This window comes from Macaca nemestrina, chromosome 10, assembly GCF_043159975.1.
Source record: "Macaca nemestrina isolate mMacNem1 chromosome 10, mMacNem.hap1, whole genome shotgun sequence".
In the NCBI taxonomy this organism is placed as follows: Eukaryota; Metazoa; Chordata; class Mammalia; order Primates; family Cercopithecidae; genus Macaca; species Macaca nemestrina.
This window is the reverse complement of record NC_092134.1, coordinates 135,895,807-135,918,304: the sequence shown is the minus strand read 5'-3', so window position 1 is coordinate 135,918,304 and position 22,498 is coordinate 135,895,807. Positions and strand designations below refer to the sequence as shown.

At 40.0% G+C, this 22,498-nt stretch overlaps 1 protein-coding gene and 1 pseudogene across 3 annotated transcripts in view; both read left to right on the top strand.

Moving 5' to 3' along the window:
- Positions 1–3,227, top strand: part of LOC105484227 (peroxisomal biogenesis factor 5) — a 31,453-nt gene extending 28,226 nt beyond the window's left edge. For 2 of the 3 annotated variants that reach the window (XM_071072278.1, XM_011745686.3), the window contains one exon: positions 3,056–3,227. The gene's annotated coding sequence lies outside the window, so the exon portion shown is untranslated. The remainder of the gene's footprint in view (positions 1–3,055) is intronic. The other variant, XM_071072277.1, reaches the window with a different exon arrangement.
- Positions 3,228–15,705: 12,478 nt separating this feature from the next.
- Positions 15,706–17,642, top strand: LOC105484230 (eukaryotic translation initiation factor 4B pseudogene; annotated as a pseudogene).
- Positions 17,643–22,498: the final 4,856 nt, after the last annotated feature.

Below are 22,498 nucleotides of genomic sequence, written 5' to 3'. Positions count from 1 at the left end.
AGCAAATTAACACAGGAACAGAAAACCCAATACCACAGATTCTCACTTATAAGTGGGAGCTAAACATGTAGTACACATGAACATAAAGATAAGAACAATAGACACTGCAGCCTACCAGAGACGTGGGAGCGGGATTAAGGTTTGAAAAACGAATGGGTACTATGCTCACTCCTCTGGGTGATGGCATAATTTGTACACCAAACCTCAGCGACATGCAGTTTTTCCATGTAACAAACCTGCATGTGTACTTCCAGAACCTGGAATAAAAGTCAAAAACAAAACAAAAAAAACCCGTTTTACAAAGACACTATTTAAATTATTTGTAATCAATTTAAATATTAATTAAATCAAATTCTTTTTTTTTTTTTTTTGAGACGGAGTTTCACTCTTGTTGCCCAGGCTGGAGTGCAATGGCACGCTCTTGGCTCACTGCAACCTCCGCTTCCCGGGTTCAAGCGATTCTCCTGCCTCAGCCTCTCGAGTAGCTGGGATTACAGGTGTCCGCCACCACGCCTGGCTAATTTTTGTATTTTTAGTAGAGACAGGGTTTCACCACATTGGCCAGGCTGGTCTTGAACTCCTGATGTCAGGTGATCCACCTGCCTCGGCCTCCCAATGTGCTGGGATTACAGGCGTGAGCCACCGTGCCTGGCCCAAATTCCTTAAACACTCACACCCATATATACATTACCTACTCTTAAATAATGACAAAGGAAATAACAACTTACTTTATCTCCAGGGCAAGTGTAAGTGATTTAGATTTCATTTAATCTAGTGTTTTAGAAAGGAAAATCCAAACTCTTGCATAAGCTGTAATACCATGTTTGCATTTTTATTTTACACTGTGGGAAAGATGGGAGAGAATATTTATATAGAAATATTGTATGTCCAAAATTCACAAATTAATTTACTTTGGAGTAAAATTGAATTATATATATATGTAAAATATATATATATAAAAAAAAATATATATATATAATATATATTTTTTTTTTGAGATGGAGTCTCGCTCTGTCGCCCAGGCTGGAGTGCAGTGGCCGGATCTCAGCTCACTGCAAGCTCCACCTCCTGGGTTCACGCCATTCTTCTGCCTCAGCCTCCCGAGTAGCTGGGACTACAGGCGCCCGCCACCTCGCCCGGCTAGTTTTCTGTAGTTTTTTTTAGTAGAGACAGGGTTTCACCGTGTTAGCCAGGATGGTCTCGATCTGAATTATATTTATTTTACCATCATAACTTCTAGTTTTTGGTTTTAAGATCTTAGGACAAAAAGGTTTGTAAGTAAAATATCTTTCAATCTGTAACAATATATTTGAATGAAATTTAGACCCAGAACCTGCAATAAAAGTCAAAAAGAAAACAAATTTTAGAAACTTAGACCCAGAACTTTTTGTATTATTTTTATTTTCTCTTTAGTCTTTACGTGATGGTTAATCTTTAGCCTATTGCGCATTTGTATTTCTTTTGTATTTTTTCTTGTAATACAGCAAGGAACCTGAAGTCATTAAACCAAAGTAAGATTTCCTTTATTTCCATCCAACAACTTTTTAAAGGAGATAAAGTGTTTGTGTTAGAGAATAAGAATGTTTAATCTTTTGTTAATAAATTATTACTTTATACACACTAATTCTTATGTATTTATTTTTTCTTTCTTCACATCAGTGTAGTAGTTACTTTTAACCATGAATTTATAATTCAAAGTAATCCAATGTTTCATTTGAAAAAACCTTTCCCAGGTAGAAAATCTTCATTTTAAGATTTAGTTCTATGAACTATCAGCCCATGGGGAATATTAACATATTTAGTAGCTTTGGGTAAATTAAGGTGGTGACGATTAAGACTCTGTGTTCTCATTTTCCAAGCAGGAAAGTTTTTCGTAAAGGGCAAGTGAAGTGCGCCTAAAGCGTTCAGAGTTTGCTTTGGGATTTACATTTTCTTGGGAAGTGTATTAGTTATATCTTGCTGCATAAAAACCACTCCAAAATTTAGTGGCTTAAAACAACAATAATTATTTCTGACTATTCTGTGGATTGGCAATCAGGGCGTTTCTTTGCTGTACTTGCCGGGTAACATTCATGGGGCCACTTGCCGTCATCTGATGCCTCAACTAGGGCTGGAATGTTCCAAGGTGGAGGAGAATTCCTCAGTAGGCTAGACGGCCTCATCACAGCATGGTGGTCTCAGGTTGTCAAAGTGACACAGCAGGAACTGCAAGGCTCTCAAGACCAAGTCTCCGGATCTCATACAATCTCACTCCTGCCACCTTTCATTGGTCAAAGCAAATTACTGATTTTACAAGGCTCTGCCTTTGGTCCCACAGGCAGGAGGTCAGACTGCTGCGTCAGGCAGGCATAACTGGGGCTGCCTGTCCCTGTGGAGAATGACCCTTGGCAGCCCGGGCTGGCTGCAGGGGCTTTGCAGCCTCTACCCATACACCCAAGCTGGAAATGACTTAGGGGGCCAACAGGGACATGACAGGCCCTGCTGCATAGCGAGTGCCCTGCGTGTGCACCTGTACATTCCTCCTCTCCCCGAGTTGTATGGGGTGCACTGTGCCTTTACCCTAAGTCCCTTCTTGGTCAGTCCCTGGTTGTTGTCCCTTTGTGGTGGTCAGCAAGAAACGTGCAGTTTCAGTTCGATGTGGAGTGGGATGGCAACTTTAGGGAGGGGAGTTAGTTACTCTAATATCAGACGCTATTTTACAAACTTATAAGTTCAACCTTGAATCAAGGGTGTGAAGAAATAGACTCCATCTCTTGATGGGGAGAGAAGAAATGACACACTGCCAAGAGATGTGGATACAGGGAGGTATGATTTATTGGACTATTATGATAGTGACTTATCCCAGTGGCCTTTAAGAGTCCTTCCAGGATTCATATAGATGCTTAATGGTCTTTCTCATATCAACGAAAATAGGAATTCATTGCAATTGAGACACTTTCTGGTCTTCAAATTTAAGAATATTCTAGAGACGGGCAAAGTATTCTAGGTCAAAGTTTCCTCAAGTGCAAACTGTACAACTGGGTTTTATTCAATTTACTCATTTGTTTTTCTTTAGAAATGTACAGCCTCTGGAGACCCTGCTTCTGAATGAGCGGGCTGCAGTTTCCTTGGGATCCGGAACTCATATTGGATTCGCTACCTACCATCTTGGACAATTCATGTAGGAAAACAAATCCTCATTTGTTCAAACAATAGATGAAAATTATTAAAGTTCGAACACACATTACATGGCAGCCTTGTGTTTCAAAGAAAAGGAAAGAGATAGTTGAATCAGGGTAAAACAACCCACTCACAACCTTAGGCTAAGACACTTACATAGCTTGTCTTCTAGCAAACTGCGTATTTAATCTGCTAAGGCAATGGGTCCCTTGTCTGGAGATGCGACTGCCACTCAGGGTCATATCTTTTGTTCTCCTCTGAACTCTAGTCTAGTTGAAGTTTTCTAAAAATCCGGGAACTGTTATCCCCCAATCCCTGCAAAATGGCTTAATCTAACATGTCACAAAGAAGGAAACTTCATGTCTTAACTTGGGTTAAAAAATTTTTCTAACTTGACACAATTTTCAAAGGCTTCATCAGTTTAAAAAGATTCTTGTGCTGACTCCATTAGCAATATCTGGCAGCTGCTACTAGGCAACAAAATCTACCATGACTACCACTATTATATATTTGCAGTTCTCTTACTTTTTGTTTTTTTTTCTTGAAAAAAAATTATTTTTAATTTTTGTAGGTACATAGTAGGTATATATATATTTATGGGCTAAGTGAGATATTTTGATACAGGAATGCAATTTGTAAGAAACACAGAGTAAATGGGGTATCCATCATCTCAAGCATTTATCCTTTGTGTTACAGACACTCCAATGATATTCTTTTAGTTATTTAAAATGTATAATTATTTTTGACTATAGTCACCCTGTTGTGTTAGAGAATACTAGATATTATTCATTCTTTCTAATTATTCTTTTGTACTCATTAACCATCCCCACTCCCCCCACCCACCCCGCTACTCTTCCTAACCTCTGGTAACCATCCTTCTATTCTATCTCCATGAGTTCAATTGTTTTAATTTTTAGCTCCCTCAAATAAGTGAGAACATATGATGTTCGTCTTTCTTTGCCTAGTTTATTTCACTTAACGTAATGACCTGTAGTTCCAACCATGTTGTTGCAAATGACAGGATCTCATTCTTCTTTATGGTGTTCTCAAAGCCAAAATATCTTCAATTGTTTGGACCATACTAGAAGCAGGCACAAAGTCAAACAGCCTTCAACATTCAAACAGATGGACACCAACAGTCTTCTGGTCCATATTGGGCTCACTTAGGAAGTTAAAATGAGATCTATAATCTTTTTGTTTCAATAGACGACCTAACAGTGGAAGAAGAAAACATGATAGGCATATGTGTTCTAGTAAGAGAAAGAAAAAAACATCAATTATAGGAGTCCAAACTATTTGGAATTGCCAACTCTGGCACTAAACAGCAGATGGAGCCAAAGGACCTTAATAGCAAGCAACAGATTTGCTGCCCTCTCCCTTACTTTCTGCTTTCTCCTCCATCTACCCAAGATTGCTAGGCCTCAGGGTGTGGGTTAACAGCATAGGCTCGGGAGTCTGACTGCCCAGCTTCACAGCACCATGTTTGCTACTTGGGTAACCTTAGATGACTGACTTAACTTGGTTTTCCTCTTTGCAGAATAGGAATGTTAAGAAAAACCCTACTTCCCAGGGTTATTGGTAAGGTTAGAATAATTATTACTTATCATCATAAGCAATAGTTCCTGCCACATAAGTTTAAAAAATGTTAGCTATTACTTGCTGAAACGCATTACTTTTTATATTTTAACATCTTCAGTGGCATCTAATCCTGTTGCATTGTCACCTCTCCTTTAATCCACGCCTAGGCTCCATGGGGAACTTCCTATGACAAATTGACTAGGAAAAAAATTCAGGTCTGATTTACAGATGATTCTGATGATATGCTGCTACCTCCTAAAAGTGGATGACCACAGCATTATAGAATTCCCCAAGGGTGATCCTGAAAGGCGGTTAGGAAGAAATATCTTCTTGTCAGAACTTTGAGCAGTGCACTTAGTTGTCCATTTTACCTGGAAAGAGAAAGGCCAGAAGTTACAGATCTATACTGATTCATGGGTAGTGGCGGATGGTTTGGCTCTATGTTCAGGGACTTAGGGAGGACTGACAATGAGTTAGAGAAGAGGCATGTAGATCAATCTTTTGTAAGGGCACAGGTGTGGAGATATTCGTGTTCCATGTGAATACTCACTAAATGTCATCTGTTACAGAGGTGGTGCTCAAAAGTCATCTTGACAAGATGACATTTTGTGTGAATGACAACCAACTGATTTCCCAAGCCACTTCAGTGCTGCTCATTGGACCAATGAACAGGGTGATTATATCAGCTCTCTTCCATCATGGATAAGGACATGATTATTTTCCTCACTGGAATAGATACTTACTTGATACGGATTTGTCTTTCCTGTACATGATATTTCTGCTGGCACTATGATTCTTGGATGTATTGAATTCTTATCCACCATGATGATATCCTATGTAATACTGCTTCTGTACTAGGAATTCATTGTACAGCAAAAAACCCAGGCAATATGTTCATACCCATATTATTCACCAGTCTTACCACTATCATTTCATCACTCAGAAGTAACTGGTCTGATAGAATTATAAAATAGTTTGTTGACAACTCAATTATGGCATCAGCTGAGTGACAATGCCATGAGGGGTTAGGGTTCTGTCCTATAAGATGTAGTGTCTGATCAGAATCAATGACCAATATATGGTAATTTCTCTCCCATAGTCAGAAAATATAGGTCTAGGAACGGAGGGCTGGAAGGAGAAGTGGCCTTCCTCATTGTTATCTGTTATCCACACACAAAATTTGTGCTTCTTGTTCCTGCAACTTTGGAAACTTTGATTTAGATGCTTAGTTCTCAAGGGATGAATACGTCTACCAGGGTACATAATTATGATTCCGTTGAACTGGAAGTTGAGACATCACCTGATTATTTTGGGCTTCTTGTTTACTCTGTTGTCTCTACAGCATCCTTCAAGGTCAGCTCAGGAGGACTCTCCTTTCTCAATGGTGAAAGGCTAATTAAGCTGTTTTCCCAAGCAAAACAACTCTTTTTACACCCCATTGCTATCCTTATGTCATGTAGACAGTGCTGCAGTTCTTTTTTTCATAGCAATTTTTTCTTCCTGTTTTACTTCTATGTGGTTTTAATTGAAAAACAGCCAAATGATAAATACATATATAAACATCCTGCCTCCTCTGTTGTGTCTGATTAAGATTTAGTAAGAGGCCTCAGGGTCGCCACCTGTTAGTACGTTGTGGTTTGTCTTGTATCTTTGGAGACGGGAGAGATCTGCGGCCTGTATATGTTTGTTGGAAATAAACTGCTTCTGTTTTTGAAAATAGGAATTTGCTTTATTTATTGCTGAAAACTTATGCCTTTGAAGTGAAAGTATAAATTGCCTGAGTAATGTTCTCAAAACCAATTCTTACACAAGGTAATTTCTCTTAAATGTCTAGCACAGTGCCATTCAAGCATTCAATAAACATTAGTTGAGTATCGTTTAAGTTACAGACATTGGAAATACAGAGTCACTCCCCTCAAAATCTAGCCTGGAAGAGTAAGTGGCCATAAACACATAAGTTAATTTCAGGCACTAGGGCAGCAGTAGCTGAGAGGTAAAATGGGGGCATAAGGGAGGTAAGTAGGTACAGGCTTTTCCCCAATCTTGGGCCCTATCAGAGCCTCAGCAGATGCCTGTGGCCTGCAGAGGCCTTAGCATGCCCAGATGAGGAAGGATTCAATGATAAGGAAAGAAAGAATCTGTTTGCAGACTTGGAATCTCACTCTTTTTGCCCAGGCTGGAGTGCAGTGGCTTAATCTCAGCTTGCTGCAATCTCCGCCTCCCAGGTTCAAGCAATTCTCCTGCCTCAGCCTCCTGAGTAGCTGGGATTGCAGGTGCGTGCCACCATGCCCGGCTAATTTTTGTATTTTTAGCAGAGATGGGGTTTCACCATGTTGGCCAGGCTGGTCTCCAACTCCTGACCTCAAGTGATTTGCTTGCCTAGGCTCCCCAAAGTGCTGAGGTTATAGGCGTGAGCCACCACGCCTGGCCACAGGCAGGACTTTAAACTGCACCGAAGCTTCATGTGTAGGACAGATCACCTGTGTGGGAGCATGTGGCTTTGAACTCTGAGTACCAGCCATGGATGGACAATCTTGGATCGGCTCCCCAAATTCTGTTCCTCTTCTGTCTTCTGGCCTAGAGAGAGAACTGTGGTGTCACTAACCTTGGATTCAATTACCTTAAGAATCTCCACTCACAAGAACTCAAATTGCTTTGGAGTTGTTAATTACAGTAGTTTTTGAACAGAGGTGGATTAATCGTGAGCTAATGAAGTTTAAGCTTCAGGACCTAAATTTCACTGCACCAGCTACCTCCAAGGTTCTGGGAGGGGCCCTGACACTGTGTTTGCAAGGGTACATGCTTTTGTAAACTTCGCAAAAGTAAACTATTTTTAATGCAGTTAGTTAAATGGCTCTCTCTTTCCACTCCAACCCCCTCTCTGCCATACTTCTCCTTGCACTGGAGAGGGCTGAAGTAGGACCATGGAATTTCATATTGGTAATTTTGTATTCTTTTACTTATAGAGGGTTCCTTGAACTGCACAAGCTTCAGTCTCCTCCCTGGATCCATCCCTGGTTCTGATCCTGACTATGATTTCACCCAAGTCAATGTTTAGATTGTATTAATAATAAAATGAGATACAACAGTCCTTATTATTAAAAGTATGTACTGTATTTTTTAAGAAAAGAAGCAATTCAGTGAAATTATTATTATTATTATTTTTGAGATAGAGTCTCGCTCTGTCACCCAGGCCGGAGTGCAGTGGCGCGATCTCGACTCATTGCAACCTCCACCCTGCCAGGCTCAAGCAATTCTCCTGCTTCAGCGCCCCCCGTAGCTGGGACTACAGGCACATGCCACCATGCCTGGCTAATTTTTGTATTTGTGGTAGAGATGGGGTTTTGCTATCTTGACTAGGCTGGTCTACGAACTCCTGACTTCAGGTGATCCACCCGCCTCGGCCTCCCAGAATGCTGGGATTACAGGCTTGAGCCACTGTGCCGGGCCCAGTGAAATTACTTCTTACCCAAAGAAGGCAATTAAAGGAGCTTGTGTATGGAGCACTAAATCTGGGGATCAGATTTGCCAAAAAAAGTCAAGAAGAAACTGAAGAGGTTTAAAAGGCATATATTGCTTTTTCATTAGTATAGGAATGGTGGAAGAATAAAAATAAAATCAAAGATGATGGATTGATTAACCAGGAGGAAAGGAGAGATGATTGAGATTAAGGGTCATGGATCAGGGACAGAAGGGAAGAAATGGGAAGATGGCTGTCAGTAGACAGATATAAAAAGAAAAAGGAGATGAATGTGCCTAGGTCCAGCTGCTTTTAAAAAGAGTTTTAAATCTAGATGCCAGTAAATCAGAAATAAATTGTGACTGGAAGCCAACAAAGTCCAACAGAAGAAGCAAGGAGAGATCTAAGAGAGCTGCTTGGAAAGAATATGAAGAAGGAAGCCTGGATCCAGGAAACTACTGAGAAGCACCTTAATGGAAAAGATTCCATCTTCTTTTCAAGTATTCTTTCTGTATTATATTCATCAGAATAGGCTAGGTCATGCTGCTGGAATAAGTTAACCCCCAAATCTCCATAGGTCACACAAACACCATTTATTTATCACCATGCTATAAACCTGCTGTGGTTGGTGGAGGGCTTGGTTCCACATAGTAACTCAGGGACCCAGGTTGACCTAGGCTCCACCGTCTTGTAGATGCACCATCTGGAACATGTAGTTGCTAGGGCAGCGGAATAGAGAGGCTGGAGCATCTTACTTGGACTTTTCACTGCCTCCACTTGGAATTGACACACGTGGCATCCATTCATATTTCATTGGCCAGAACTAGTCATTGGGGATTTGGAAAATAAATATTTAATGAGTATTTCTGTGTATGCTGCATCCTGTCTGAATCTTGATAGTGGTGCTGTCAGTTTTTTCTTGCCTTGGAGAGGCTTCTGAGGTGCAGTTTCGTGCAGAAATTGGATGCAGTCTGAGCCTCCCCAGAGTGGGATTTGAAAACATTTTGTATTTGATTGCTTTGACCGGTAGGGTCTCCAGTTTAGTCTGTGCTGAGGATGATTACTTGAATTTTGTGTCTCCCCTCTTCCCTACCTCCAGTGTCCCCTGAGGGTCATTAACTTTAGAATTATTTTCATTCTACGTTCATGCATTCATTTCTTTATTTATTCAACATTTATTAACTTCTTACTGTATGTTATGGCTTTACTTGGCCCTGCAGATTCAATGAAGACTAAAACACAGTTCTTATTCTCAAGAAGCTCCCACTTTGGAGACAGTAAGCAAGTTAATACAGATGACATAGACTAGACATGGCAGCAATTTCTAGCTGGAAGGATCAGGAAGGACTCCATGTAGGTGACAGCTCAGTGTATTTATAAACTTGGGGAGATTTAGGAATTTATAATCTGTAGGAGGCTTAAAAATGTATACACAAGAACCCAGATATGCATAAATGTGGTGTTCTCTACTTTTTTTCTTTCTTTTTTTTTGTATATAGATATTTTTATTTTACATTTGAAAAAGACTCAGAGGTGTGAAGAAACTTGTCAAGATCCTTCCTATATATTGGTTTAGTTGAGGCCTGGTTTTAAACCCAACCCAACTTTGTATGGCTCTGAAAACTGGGCTCTTAGCCACCACATGATTCTGCTACCTAATCATCTATATGTTCCTATCTTTTCCTTTTTTTCCAGAATAAAAGAGAAAAAGTGGGGGGAAAAAACAATTTTTTCAGGCAAGGATTAATTTTTAATGACATCCTTTCCTGTGTTAAATGTGAAATCTCTTTTGTTGCAATGCCAGTCAAGTATTTAGTTTTCAGTTTCTTTATACTATTTGTATTCAAATTATACTTGATCTTAAAAAAGTAGGGGAATACTTAATTTGGTCTGTTTTCAGATTTCTGCCATTAATTTGGCACACATTCAAAATGGTCAGATGATTTAATTACTTATGATTTTTATGAGTTTAGTTATTCTAAAGTAGTTTCCAATCTATGGATCTTAGTTTTTAGGAGTCTTTTATTTTTTTATTATTATTTTATTATTAGTAGTATACTTTAAGCTCTAGGGTACATGTGCACAACGTGCAGGTTTGTTACATATGTATACATGTGCCATGTTGGTGTGCTGCACCGGTTAATTTGTCATTTACATTAGATATTTCCCCTAATGCTATCCCTTCCCACTTCCCCACCCTACAACAGGCCCCGGTGTGTGATGTTCCCCACCCTGTGTCCAAGTGTTCTCATTGTTCAATTCCCAACTATGAGTGAGAACATGTGGTGTTTGGTTTTCTGTCCTTTCGATAGTTTGCTCAGAATGATGGTTTCCAGCTTCATCCATGTCTCTACAAAGGACATGAACTCATCCTTTTTTATGGCTGCATAGTATTCCATGGTGTATATGTGCCACATTTTCTTAATCCAGTCTATCATTGATGGACATTTAGGTTGGTTCCAAGTCTTTGCAATTGTGAATAGTGCCACAGTAAACACACATGTGCATGTGTCTTTATAGCAGCATGATTTATAATCCTTTGGGTATATGTCCAGTAATGGGATGGCTGGGTCAAATGGTATTTCTAGTTCTAGATCCTTGAGGAATTGCCACACTGTCTTCTGCAATGGTTGAACCAGTTTACAGTCCCACCAACAGTGTAAAAGTGTTCCTATTTCTCCACATCCTCTCCAGCACCTGTTATTTCCTGACTTTTTAATGATCGCCATTCTAACTGGTGTGAGATGGTATCTCATTGTGGTTTTGATTTGCATTCCTCTGATGGCCAGTGATGATGAGCATTTTTTCACGTGTCTGTTGGCTGCATAAATGTCTTCTTTTGAGAAGTGTCTGTTCATATCCTTTGCCCACTTTTTGATGGGGTTGTTTGATTTTTTCTTGTAAATTTGTTTAAGTTCTTTGTAGATTCTGGATATTAGCCCTTTGTCAGATGGGTAGATTGTAAAAATTTTCTCCCATTCCGTAGATTGCCTGTTCACTCTGATGGTAGTTTCTTTTGCTGTGCAGAAGCTTTTTAGTTTAATTAGATCCCATTTGTCAATTTTGGCTTTTGTTGCCATTGCTTTTGGTGTTTTAGTCATGAAGTGCTTGCCCATGCCTATGTCCTGAATGGTATTGCCTAGGCTTTCTTCTAGGGTTTTTATGGTTTTAGGTCTAACATTTAAGTCTTTAATCCATCTTGAATTAATTTTTGTATAAGATGTAAGGAAAGGATCCAGTTTCAGCTTTCTACATATGGCTAGCCAGTTTTCCCAGCAACATTTATTAAATAGGGAATCCTTTCCCCATTTCTTGTTTTTATCAGGTTTGTCAAAGATCTGATGGTTGTAGATGTGTGGTATTATTTCTGAGGGCTCTATTCTGTTCCATTGGTCTATATCTCTGTTTTGGTCCCAGTACCATGCTGTTTTGGTAACTGTAGCCTTGTAGTATAGTTTGAAGTCAAGTAGCATGATGCCTCCAGCTTTGTTCTTTTGGCTTAGGATCGTCTTGGCAATGTGGGCTCTTTTTTGATTCCATATGAACTTTAAAGTAGTTTTTTCCAATTCTGTGAAGAAAGTCATTAGTAGTTTGATGGGGATGGCATTGAATCTATAAATTACCTTGCCCAGTATGGCCATTTTCACAATATTGGTTACTAGTAAGATTGACTTTCTCCTTATGTTTATTGGTCCTTTTCCCATTTTAAAATCTGAATGTTTGTCTTTCTCTATTTTTGTATTTTGTGTTAGATTTTTGTATTATTTTTCATTGATTTTTAAGAGCTTGGTACAAAGTAAAGATATTATTCTTTTAGCTATCAAATATGCTGAAAACTGTCCAGGTGCAGTGGCTCACGCCTGTAATCCCAGCACTCTGGGAGGCTGAGGCGGGTGGATCACTTAAAGCCAGGAGTTCAAGACCAGCCTGGCCAACATGGCTAAATCCTATCTCTACTAAAAATACAAAATAAAAATTAGCTGGGTGTGCTAGCAGGCGCCTGTAATCCCAGATACTCAGGAGGCTGAGGCAGGAGAATCGCTTGAACTCAGGAGGCAGAGGTTTCAGTGAGCTGAGATTGTGCTACTGCACTCCAGCCTGGGTGACAGAGTGAGACTCTGTCTCAAAAAAAAAAAAAAAAAAAAAAAAAAAAAATGCTGTAAACAGGAGCTGCTTTTTAAAACCCAAAACAGTGGATTTCATGTGACAGCTCTTTGGGGAAGAGGTAATATCATGGGGTGCTGTGTGAATTATGCAATAAAAAGTTCTCAGTATGCAGGCCTTCCATCTACTTGGTGTTGATTAAAACACCTGCCCCCCATTAGAGAACTTGAGTTAAGGTGTATTATTTTAACAGATCAAAACTCTGGGGAAATGTCTCATTAATCCAGTTTTTTGTATTATTTAATATTTAAAGGAAAACTCATTCCTCTCTATCAAGAAATCACTTATTAGATTTTCAGTAGTGCCCTGAGGCACCATGGAAAAATATAAGTTGGTTTTGATGGAAAAAGGAGATAGAGCATAAAGAACCAAAGTAAAAAGATGGTAAAACCCCCACAGAAGGGAAGGAGGCCCTAGAAGCTAGATAAATGGAGGTAATAAAGCAAGATAAATCCTCAAATCAGGAACTATTTCACCATTACAGACCAGAGCCCACAGCATACTTGCCTGGAACATACTCTATAAATGGAACCAGAAATAGAATAAGACAAAGGAAAAAGTAGTATTATGATTCCTCTCTGAGGGGACTGGGTGCCATGACTCACACCTGTAATCCTACCACTTTGGGAGGCTGAGGCAGGTGGATCACTTGAGGTCAGGAGTTTGAGACCAGCCTGGCCAACATAGTGAAATCACATCTCTACTGAAAATACGAAAAACTAGCTGGGCATGGTGGTACACACCTGTAATCCCAGCTACTCAAGAGGCTGAGGCAGGAGAATTGTTTGAACCTGGGAGGCAGAGGTTGCAGTGAGCGGAGATCACGCTGCTGCACTCCAGCGTGGGTACCAGAGGGAAACTCTATCTCAAATAATAATAATAATAATAAGAGGAAGAATTCCTCTCTGAGAGACTGTGATATGTAGCTGAAAGTAATTAAAAATACTACGTAAGAACCTCATAAAAGACACATTTGAGTAAAGGCAGGTAGTTTAACTGGAGTGTTGTGGCTCATGCCTGTAATTGCAACACTTCGGGAGGCTGAGGCAGGCAGATCACTTGAGTCCAGGAATTTGAGATCAGCCTAGGCAACACAGTGAGACCCTGTGTCTACAAAAAATAGAAAAAATTAGCCAGGTATGGTGGCATGCACCTGTAGCCCCAACTACTCAGGAGGCTGAGGTAGGAGGATTGCTGAAGCCCAGGAATTCAAGGCTGCAGTGAGCCATGATCACACCATGGCACTTCAGCCTAGGCAACAGAGTGAGAGTCCATCTCTAAATAAATAAATAAATAAATAAATAAATAAATAAATAAATAAAAATTTTAAAAAAGCAGATAGTTTCTGACCACCCCACTAGGTGGGAAGGAAGATGAGTCAGATCAACTGCAAAGTTTACCTTCTGTCTCAGAGAGGCATGCAAGTTTAGGGTCTGAGCAGAATTGCTTGAAATGTCAGGAAGAGGCTGAGCACTGTCCTCTGTGTCTTTCCTCTCTATTCCTCCCCTGTGGAGGGAAAGTTAAATGTTAAATTTGAACTCAGTTGAACATGAACACAGACAACAGTCACCAAGTCCCGGAGCAGGTTGCATGAGCCCCTTGAGGCATTCGTCCAGTACAGTTTAGGAGAAATCTGTTTCTGTACGTTAGTTACTGAAAAACAACAGACAATTGCAAAAACAAGTTAAACTTTCTGCGTTCCTTGAGGCCAGTCATGAAGGGCCCTCATGACTTGGCCCCATGCCAAACAACTCCTTACAGAAAGAGATAGGGTCCCAGACTGTACTGAAGCTTCATGAGACCTCTAGTTGTCTGTGCATGGATGAATGGCTGACTCTGGAGCCCAGGCTGTTGCTTCCCAGTCTGGTGATGAATCCTCCATAGTCTGGTGAGTGTAAAAAAAAAAAAAAATTATATATATATATATATATATATATATATATATATGTGTATGTATCTTTTCCCTTCTTCCCTTTCTATTGCAATTTGCTTATTATATGATTTGCTTATTATATTTGCACGGCCATTTACATGGGATAAAGGTTGTTTACCCTTAAAGGTATCTGTGTGTGTCTTTTCTTTCCCCCTCACACATTTCCCACACAGAACATCCCCTAGGCCGCAAACAGTCTTTTGTTCAAATAAATTTTGAAGAAGTGTATAAAAAATATTGTTTGAAAGGCTACTGGAGGGGCTACCTCTCTCAATCTCACCCTGGCTCCAGGGAGGTGGTGGGATGGGAAGTAGAGAAATACTGTAGTTTTCATGGGGCTCACTTTAATGCTCAAGTTTGCTCCCTCCTTCTTTCCTTACAAAAGAAAGAAAAAAAGAAAAGAAGGGTAAAAGTCAGAAGGTTTATTTGGTTAAAAACATATTCCTTTCCTTGCTTATAAAGCAAGGTTAATAGAAGCCCACTATCTCTTATCCACAATTCCATTTGATTTTCAGAGCTGAAAAGCTCTGACAATCAAAAGCGTTTTTCATATCTCATTTGGCAGCAAAGCCTGACCTGACAGGAGGTGAAACTAACTATAGCCTTTATCTTAAATAATGGGAAGACTAATATATTTTACTATAGAAATATTTATGTATATGATTTCAGGATGCTGCCCCAGGTCCTGCTAGGGGAGTAGAGATGGTTCTATGTACCATATGACCTTTCTAAAAACTGAAAAATTCTGACTTCTAAAACATTTTAACCATGTGGGGTTTAGATAAGGAATAATGTTCAAAGATTTGTCACAAGGTACAAGTAAAGAATGTTCACGAAGCATCCAGAACAGTGCCTGACACCTGGAAAACAGGAGCTTCATTTTCCTCTCCTTGTAGTTTTGCCTATGTGAATAAGGAGCCCTTTTTCAAAAGTTAGCTCCAGGCAGCTGAACCTGGGCCAGATATTACAAATAAAAAACTGGGTGAAAAAATATTTGCAATTTATTTAACAGGCAAAGAGTTAATATCCCTAATATGTAAGGAGTTCTTAAAGAAGAAAAAGCCAAATCTGGTAGGAAAGTAGGCAAAATACATGAATGAATAGTTCACAGGAAAAAATAAATGCTCCTTAAATATTAAAAAATATTTAAAAATAAAATGTTAAAATTTTAAAATTAAATTTTATTTGGAAATATCATTATAAACTCAATTTTTAAAAAATTATATTTCCTAGCTCTGTGTACCAGAAGTCCTGGAAGCAGTGGCATCTAATAGTAAGATGCCATTGCTTCTGGAGCCCAAATCTTGATTTCTAAACATCATTCTTGATATAAAGGGCTCCTTGGTAAAAATATCTCCACAGGTGGAGCACAAAAAATACCAGGCGAGCTTTTTTTTTGCCTTCTCTTTCCCTCTCCCAACATGGCAGCCTCAGCAAAAAAGAAGAATAAGAAGGGGAAGACTATCTCCCTAACAGACTTTCTGGCTGAGGATGGGGGTACTGGTGGAGGAAGCACCTATGTTTCCAAACCAGTCAGCTGGGCTGATGAAACGGATGATCTGGAAGGAGATGTTTCAACAACGTGGCACAGTAATGACGACGATGTGTACAGGGCGCCTCCAATTGACCGTTCCATCCTTCCCACTGCTCCAGGGGCTGCTCGGGAACCCAATATCGACCGGAGCCGTCTTCCCAAATCGCCACCCTACACTGCTTTTCTAGGGAAGCTACCCTATGATGTGACAGAAGAGTCAATTAAGGAATTCTTTAGAGGATTAAATATCAGTGCAGTGCGTTTACCACGTGAACCCAGCAATCCAGAGAGGTTGAAAGGTTTTGGTTATGCTGAATTTGAGGACCTGGATTCCCTGCTCAGTCCCCTGAGTCTCAATGAAGAGTCTCTAGGTAACAGGAGAATTCGAGTGGACGTTGCTGCTCAAGCACAGGATAAAGACAGGGATGATCGTTCTTTTGGCCGTGATAGAAATCGGGATTCTGACAAAACAGATACAGACTGGAGGGCTCGTCCTGCTACAGACAGCTTTGATGGCTACCCACCTAGAAGAGGTGATGATAGCTTTGGAGACACGTATCGAGATCGTTATGATTCAGACCGGTATCGGGATGGGTATCGGGATGGCCCATGCCGGGATATGGATCGATATGGTGGCCAGGATCGCTATGATGACCGAGGCAGCAGAGACTATGACAGAGGCTATGATTCCCGGATAGGCAGTGGCAGAAGAGCATTTGGCAGTGGGTATGGCAGGGATGATGACTACAGAGGAGGCGGGGACCGCTATGAAGACGGATACGACAGACGGGATGATCGGTGGTGGAGCTCCAGAGATGATTACTCTCGGGATGATTATAGGCGCGATGACAGAGGTCCCCCTCAAAGACCCAAACTGAATCTAAAGCCTCGGAGTACTCCTAAGGAAGATGATTCCTCTGCTAGTACCTCCCAGTCCAGTCGAGCTGCTTCTATCTTTGGAGGGGCAAAGCCTGTTGACACAGCTGCTAGAGAAAGAGAAGTAGAAGAACTGCTACAGAAGGAACAAGAGAAGTTGCAGCATCAGCTGGATGAGCCAAAACTAGAACGACGGCCTCGGGAGAGACACCCAAGCTGGCGAAGTGAAGAAACTCAGGAACGGACGGTCGAGGACAGGAAGTGAGTCATCACAGACTGGGACCTCCGCCACATCTGGCAGAAATGCACGAAGGAGAGAGAGTGAGAAGTCTCTAGAAAATGAAACACTCAATAAGGAGGAAGATTGTCACTCTCCAATTTCTAAACCTCCCAAACCTGATCAGCCCCTAAAGGTAATGCCAGCCCCTCCACCAAAGGAGAATGCTTGGGTGAAGCGAAGTTCTAACCCTCCAGCTCGATCTCAGAGCTCAGAGGCAGAGCAGCAATCCCCTACAAGTGGTGGGGGAAAAGTAGCTCCAGCTCAACCATCTGAGGAAGGACCAGCAAGGAAAGATGAAAATAAAGTAGATGGGATGAATGTCCCAAAAGGCCAAACTGAGACCTCTAGCCGTGGACCAGGAGAGGGAGGGAACAAAGACCACTGGAAGGAGTCAGATAGGAAAGATGGCAAAAAGGATCAAGACTCCAGATCTGCACCTGAGCCAAAGAAACCTGAGGAAAATCCAGCTTCGAAGTTCAGTTCTGCAAGCAAGTATGCTGCTCTCTCTGTTGATGGTGAAGATGAAAATGAGGGAGATTATGCCGAATAGACCTCTACATCCTGTGCTTTCTCCTAGTTTCTCTCCACCCTGGAACATTCGAGAGCAAATCAAAACCTCTATCCAGACAAGACAAAATAAAACTCACCATCTCCTGAAGACCTTTCTTACCTTTTTTTAAAAACAAAAAATGAAATTATTTTGCATGCTGCTGCAGCCTTTAAAGTATTGAAGTAACTGGAGAATCGCCAATATAGCCAGAGAGGAAGGGACTACAGCTTTTTAGAGGAAGAGTTGTGGTGCATTATGTCACCACACAGTTGCCAGTGTGATTAGTGCCTAGGGGCCTCCATTTAGCAGAAATGGTAATGACAGTGATAATAACATCTGGAACCTGGTTGGGCAGTAGGGGAGGGAGGTAGAAGGAAAATTGTGAGATTTCTACCTTTTAGTTTTTATCCTATTGTGGCATATATGAATTCTCAAAATATTATCTGAATAAATTTTCCACTCTTGGAAAGGTAGATTTAGCCTCAAGTTGTTTTAGTCTCCAGGAGGCTGCCAGCCCCTCCTCTTATTTAATTCTGAGTTTTGGGGGCCAGCCTAGGGGGAATTTTTTTTAACCCCCCAGGGGGGTAGCTGGGAGTGAGACTATAAGCCATAAAGAATAGGACTGCATTGGACCAAAATAAATGGGAAAATCGTGGTTTGAAAAGAAGCTTTTGGGAAGTGATGAGTCATTTTGTACCAGGTAATAGGGGAAAATTGTGTGACCTCCAGCAAACACATGAACGGTTATTTCCTGGAGCCGGAAGCACTTGGGGGTCGTGGTAATTCCCAGTGTTTTCTGTGTCCTAGTTTTACCCTTTCTAAACACTGTCCTTTTTGAAAGTTTGAATATATCCACATTCTGTTGAAACCTTGAAACTAAAAACTTAGACTCTTGTGGTCATCTTAAGTTCTTCGTGCTACTCTTAACCTCCCAAAAAGCAATCTCTTAAGTCACATAGATGATGTCTTGGGCATTTTCTCTCTCAGCCATGGAGAGCTGTGAAAGGAAGAATCGCTGCTTGTCTCAAGCAAATCGGTTTCTTGATGTCTTTTGGTTCTCACTCCTTGCCTGCTCCTGATGCTTTGACCCCTTTTATAGATCAGAGTGCTCTAGAATAATGGATGGTCTTGGATGGTGGATAAAAAGGGACAGGGACAGTTAAATTGGGAGCCTTTTTTACAACCTTGATGAGTTTTTTTCCCCCCACGTTTCCTTCTCCACTGAAATGCTACACCAATGCTTGTTGGATTCATGAGGTAGCCAGAACAATGTGTTGTTTTTCTTTATTATTTTTTTTAAAGCTTCCCTTGAGAGAATAAATGGTAATGGAGAGAACTATTTAACAAGGTCCTGGTTTCTCTTGCAACACAGTAGCTAAACTTGCCTGCTTGTATGTGCATTTTTGTAGGGATCGGCTTGGTAGACAGTATTAGCAGAGAAACGACACCTTGATCTTGGTTTGCAAGCCCGTCTCCCATCAGTCCTAGATTAGGCCCTGTTCATCCATGCAGGGGTGTTGGTTTATGCGTGCTGCAGCAGTGGGCATAATATAATTTACCCAGTTGACAAAGGTGTGTACCAAGTGAATTTAAATAATTGGTGTGGATTGGCCAGTAGCTAAGAAGTGGGCTTTTAAAGAGTGTTGAAGATTGAAAGGTTTATTTATTTATTTATTTATTTTTAAAAATTTTTTTTTAAAAAGGAAAAACCATTGATTGTAGATAATGAAAAGCTAGGGTTTGCCCTCTTCATGTCTACTCTCCTTCCAAATAGTTATATCCAAAACTGTTTTTCCCTCTCCCCTGCCTTGTCCCCCCTATTAAAATAGAAATGGGGATTAATGTCCCGCTCCTGAATACATGTAAAATTTGTACAAAAATATCTTCTATGAAAATGATTTGTAATCTGTAGACTTATTACCTGGGAGATGTCTTGATGTAAAATCCCATCCTTTGGGTTGTGGGTTTTTTGTTTTCTCCAAATAAATCTGATCTTTAAAGTTCAAACAAACAAACAAACAAACAAACAAACAAAATACCAGGCGAAACTGGGACTTCTTTCTGCATCAGAAAGTAAACAAGTGATCAAAAAATGATATTGATATGTCAAAAGGATACAAAAATCAACTAGAGAGAGCTCTCACTGGCCAAATTTGAGACAATTTATGTATCAAAAAGAATAATCAAGGCAATTGGTTAAAAAAAACAACATAGAATCTTTAACATTCCGAGTCTACAGTGATACTCAGGGTGGACTGGGGGATGAAAGGGTGGAGGGAGAAAAATTATTTTTAGAGGAAAACTCTGGTTAGTAAAAGTAGAAGGAGTAATAGAATTTAGAAATCAACATTTTGCAGTTTCCAATGATTGATTCAGGTAAGGATCATAATTGGATGCTATGTCCTCTAGGTGAAAGTTACACTTGTAAAATGTGGCTGACACCATCTGAACCAACTGAACAAATTTAACATCATCAATAGTGGGACAATCTGACATCATGTGCCTAGTAAGATGGTGCAATGCATTATACATGGATTATTTATGAAAAGTCCTGCTAAAAGTGTTTAGCCTGAATCTAATCTGGCTCCAGCTTAATTTAAACCTAAGTCTGTGAAAGTTTTAAAATATATTACCCATTTCCCTCCAGAAAGATGACCTCAATTTGCACTCTCAGCAAAGTAGTAGACTGCCAGTTTCCCTGAACAAGTTAATTGAGACCACGAGGACAAAAAAATACACATGCAATATGTGAGATCCTCATCAAGACAACTGACCTGGATTCTTCTCAAAGACAATGGGGAATAAAAGCAAGAGAATTTTTCTACATTGCAGGAGACCTACTTGAATCCTGGATTTTTAAAAAAGCTATAAAAGACATTTTGGGACAATTGACATTTTTAGTGTGGAATGGTTATAAATGATATTTAGGAATTATGAATGTCTTCGATGTGAAAATATCTAAGGTCATAATATTCTCCTATTATGGCTATGTGGGAGAATGTCCTCATGTTTTAAAGATGAATGCTGAAGAATTTAAAAAAGAAAATAATGTCTGCAACTTACTTTCAAATGGTTTAGAAAAATCATGTAAATAGGGCAAAAAGTGAAAATACCCCCAATTCTTCTGACTCCGAAGGTCCACAAAACATACTTGAAAAGCCACTGGGCTACGCAATGAACAATCTGGATTCCCCAAATGAGTACTTATGATGGTGGCTGGGTGGAGCTCCTGGAAACCTGACATCTATCCATTTGTGTATGTCTCTCCCAGTGCCTCAACACCTGGAGTTCCTTAAGGCAGTTTCATGAATGAATTTGTTCCCACCGGTTCTTTTTCTGACATGTGAAAGCTTTTATAATCTCAGATCCTGTCTCTTTATCTCAGAATAAAGAAAGCTCCCCTCAGCATCTATGTCAACACAGACAAAGGGTTCAATCTGCCAAAAATGCCGCAGCAAAGTCTGGCTCTTGACTACAATTGGGGTGTGGGACGAGGTGGCTTTTTCCTCTGATTTCACAACCTCTCAAGCAAATGGATTTTTATTGTTTCTTTTTCTTCTGTAAGCTAAAGGAACTAGGGCCCTAGGGTGGCTTCTACCACTAAGTTTCATCCTTTACCACCAACTGACTCAAGAAAAAACTGTGCAATAAGAGACCACAAACAACGTCCTGAAACATGAAAATAAAATGCATATATTTTCACCTGAATATTTAGAACAATAGGACTTAGCATTAGAAGACTGGGTTCAGATCCTGATTCTGCTTTTAACAAGTATTGGACGGGTTATGGACAACTCACACCCTGTTAAGTCTCAGTCATTTCACCTGTAAAACTGGGGGGCTAATGATAATAATAGCTATGAAAATAAAATGAAGAATAACCATGGAAATGAGTTAATGGCTATCAACGTGCTTTGTATTATGAAACGGCTATAAAATGATCCTAGCTAGTCTAGCTAACTGAATTAATAAATGAATAACCTGAAGTCCAACAAAGACATGACTTGATTGACATTATAGCACAAATTCAAATTAACAAATGAACAATCTGAGGTTCAACAAGGACATGACTTTATTGACATTACAAAGCAAATGTATTTATCTGTTCAAGAGTCTCTCTCCTGGGTTAGGACTTAACACTAAAATATGGAGATGAATGAGACTGTCCTCTCAATGCACGTAGATGTATTTGTAGAGATCCATATAGATACATAAGAAATACAGCTGTATTGCCAAATTTACTGAGTCATCACAGCACCATACTAAGAGTTTGGGTATACTACCTCACTGAAGCTTATGACTGTCCTATGAGATAGCGCCTATTATTATCCCCATCTTATGAATAAGAAAAATGATGATACAAATGAAGGAGAGATTATAAAGGCCTGAAAAATATCAGTGAGAATGTAGGAGAAGGAATGAACTTTAGATTGAGCAGGTTAAATATGCAGGACATAGGAAACCAATGGGATATAAGGATTAAGGAAAAAAGAGATGACAAGAAACTGTGTTGCTATAATTGGGCAAATGTTACTGCCATACAGAGGGAAGAATAGGTTGGTGGGGAAAATGTCCACTCATTTAACCAATATTAACTGAGCACTTAATATGTGTCTGACAATATTATAAGCTCTAGGGATACAGCAATAAACAATATTGGTAAGAATTCCTATCTTCCTGAACTTATATTCTAGGAACAAGAGAATATGTTCAAGAATTGTTATGTTCTTGATTTTCTGAGGTGCTCATTGAACATTTGGGTGAAGATGTCCAGCAAATACCAGGAAATAGTTGGAGAAATGGGTTTAAATCTCAAAAGAGTTGCTTAAATGAGAGATGAACTTGGGGAATCTTCAGTGTATAAATGGTGATTGAATTTATGAACATGAATGAGGTCACCCAGGCATAGAATATAGTTCCAGAAGAACAGCAGGCTAAAGGTGAAGCCCCCGCAATGCCAATAT